Source organism: Anarrhichthys ocellatus, unplaced genomic scaffold (genome assembly GCF_004355925.1).
Source record: "Anarrhichthys ocellatus isolate YVR2014 unplaced genomic scaffold, GSC_Weel_1.0 scaffold12, whole genome shotgun sequence".
Lineage (NCBI taxonomy): Eukaryota > Metazoa > Chordata > Actinopteri > Perciformes > Anarhichadidae > Anarrhichthys > Anarrhichthys ocellatus.
The window spans coordinates 1,638,825-1,641,716 of NW_022280042.1; positions in this window are offsets into that span (position 1 = coordinate 1,638,825).

The window sequence follows — 2,892 nt, forward strand, 5'->3', positions numbered from 1 at the left end:
CCCCCCCCCCCCCCCCCCCCCCCCCCCCCCCGTCGGCTTACTAACACATGACATTTTGTTTTAATAAACCATTAGCTTAATATCCTCTGCTGAATGTACGGTAGGACAGCGAGGGCGCGGCACACACACTGACGGGAACACACACACACACACAGACAGAGAAGGGAGGCAATGGCGCGTTTGACAAGAGTACAGTAAGTCTGCGGAGTGTCTCCCGTCAGTCATTAGGTCGGTTCAGGCATGGATACACACTGATGTAATGAGGCACAGTGAATGTGTTCAGTCTGTGTGTGCGTTTAATAGTTTGAAGGATGAATCATTCTAGGGATGACCTAATTCTTCAGGGAGGTTCGAGGATGTGTGTGTTTTTGTGTGTGTGTGTGTGTGTGTGTGTGTGTGTGTGTGTCATGGTGTGTGTGTTTGGGGGTTAATGGCGCATGAAATGATGTCTTCATTAGCATCTCCTCAAGACAAAACCACATGATGGGACAATCATCATATCTGTCAGTTACATGACAGGAACATAGGGTATTTGTGAGTGTAATCATTAAATGACAACAGTGGGAAAAATTGATGAAACCATTTTAACTGTTTCGAGCTTATTGGAAATATGCTAACGTTGAAATGTGAGCTAAGAAGCAGCTAAATCAACTTTTGAAGAAGAGATAGATTTGGGCAATGGAGGATACCAATCAGGAACTACAATGTGTGTGATTTTGCAGGATGCATGCTAATGTACTATTTGTCCATTATTCCATTATTCACGATATTATTTCGTTAAAATCTTTCGTGAAATGTATAAGTGTGGTTCTTTACTTTGATCTTTTGTGTTTGGTCATGCAAAAAAAAGGAAAACATTGTGTGAATGCAATCAACACTGCCTGGTTCACCCGAGTTCTGGCTGTATCTTCCAGTCATGTAGTCTGTGATCCAAACCAGCGCCTGCTGTATAATCCCTCATGATCCTCGGAAATGTGCGGCTGCTGTGCGAGGATGTGGGTTTTTCTTATTGAACAACTGTGGCGGACCCACCACAGTCATGCCAATGAGTCAAATCACATCACAGGGCGAACCAGATCTGGCGGCGTGTGTTTTGTGTGCGTGACGTGTGAGGTGGAGATGAGGTTGACAGCCTCCGGTGTCATCACAGTAATGATAAATGAGAGGCTCCACATGACTTGGTTTTAATGTGGGGTCTGATACCAAATGCACAAAAGGCAAAAGACAGATAATGCCACTACTGCTGTCGCCAATGTCGTTCTGATGAAAAGCTTTGAAATATGAATTGCCATTGACTGATGTGAATGTTGACATGATGGTAGGGTTTGGATGTGTTCTTTCATAGCTCCCAGGTGACATAATGTGCCCCCTGGCTGCTTCATTGGAGGTCCTCAGCTGTGAATGAGGGACAGCAGCTGATTGTATTTCTGAATGCATGACCAGTATCATGCATCTTAATTTTTCTGAGGTTTCAAAACCTGATATGAACCTCATCACGAAGACAGTTAATTACTTTAGTGCGCGAGATAAAACCTCTAACGTTTCACGTCTGTGGCTCCCCACACTCATACCAGAGTTAAATAATATGAATAATACATTTTCTTTATATAGCGCTTTAAAATGCACTCAAAGACACTTGTCACGTTAAATGTGACATAAACCATGTGTCTCTGGCTACTTGCATACTTTATTACCTCACCTAAAACAAGCACCGCTAAAGTAACAGAGTTTGTATTTTTTCGAGCAATGGGCCTTCGGAGCAACAGGCTTTTGCTTTCCGGGATAGCAAGCTGTCGGACAAATGGGCTTTCGGTCCCAAGGGAGATTTTTCAGACTACCGGGCTTTGGGGAATAATGGGCCGTGGCGACAATGGACAGTCCCCCTTAGCTAACATACAATACATCAACATAACATAAGATCTTGTTAAGTCCATGCAAAAAAAGAGTTGTAAAAATGACACGCTGTTTAGTGTTACAGGAGTTTATACGCTGGACTAGTTCTCGGTCGGGGAGCTTTACTTCGCTAACCAGAATGACCTTGTTTTTTTGACACATTTGAATGTGACATCAAGAAATCAAAACTCTCTAAATAAAACCTCTACATCCACGCTAAAACAACTCTTCCAAATATTTCATGTTCTGGATATATATAGCTAAGAACCAGGCCATCTCTCTGGCCCATATATGTGTTAACTCGCCACCAGACCTATATGAAAGTGCCAGACATGGCTGCTGGGAGATGTGAGATCCTCTGCAGGGCAATGATGTGCTAAAGTACACCGTGCTTCGTTAACTGTGAACTGTCTGATAAGCCACTTCTGTAGACAGACTTTAAAAGTGTAAATGCTTAATTATACACTTTAACAAGGGTTTGCTTTGTCTATATTTTTGGTTCTCTTCAAATTTAGTTTGGCAGACATTTTGACATTTCACAGTAGCAGAAACACAGGTGTAAATAGGTGGCTCACTGTCGCATCATCATGGCTTACTGGGACACAAAACAGAGTCATTGTTAATTAATAATGACAAGACAAAATGTTTGCCTGTGTCGAAATGAAATGGTTTAGCATGAGTAATGTGAGAAAGCAAGAGAGGGGAGCGTCGCTGTCATTTGGGGTTCCTCGCTGTGGTGTGCCACACAGTCAGATGAGAGCATCACACAGAGTCCCCTTTTCTTTGTCAGCACTGTGATGATATTCAAGCGATCTTTGGAGCTCCTCCGCAGCTCAGCCTGCAACTCCCCACCTATGGCAAACCATTGGCCTGGTAATCAGCAGCAGGCGGAGGTGAGGATGCAGTGTGCAAAGCCAAACCTTAACGCTGCCCAAACTGATGGCAGGAACTTGGGAGAGGGGGGTGTAGAAGCAGAAGGTGTGATTCTGTCAGCATCTG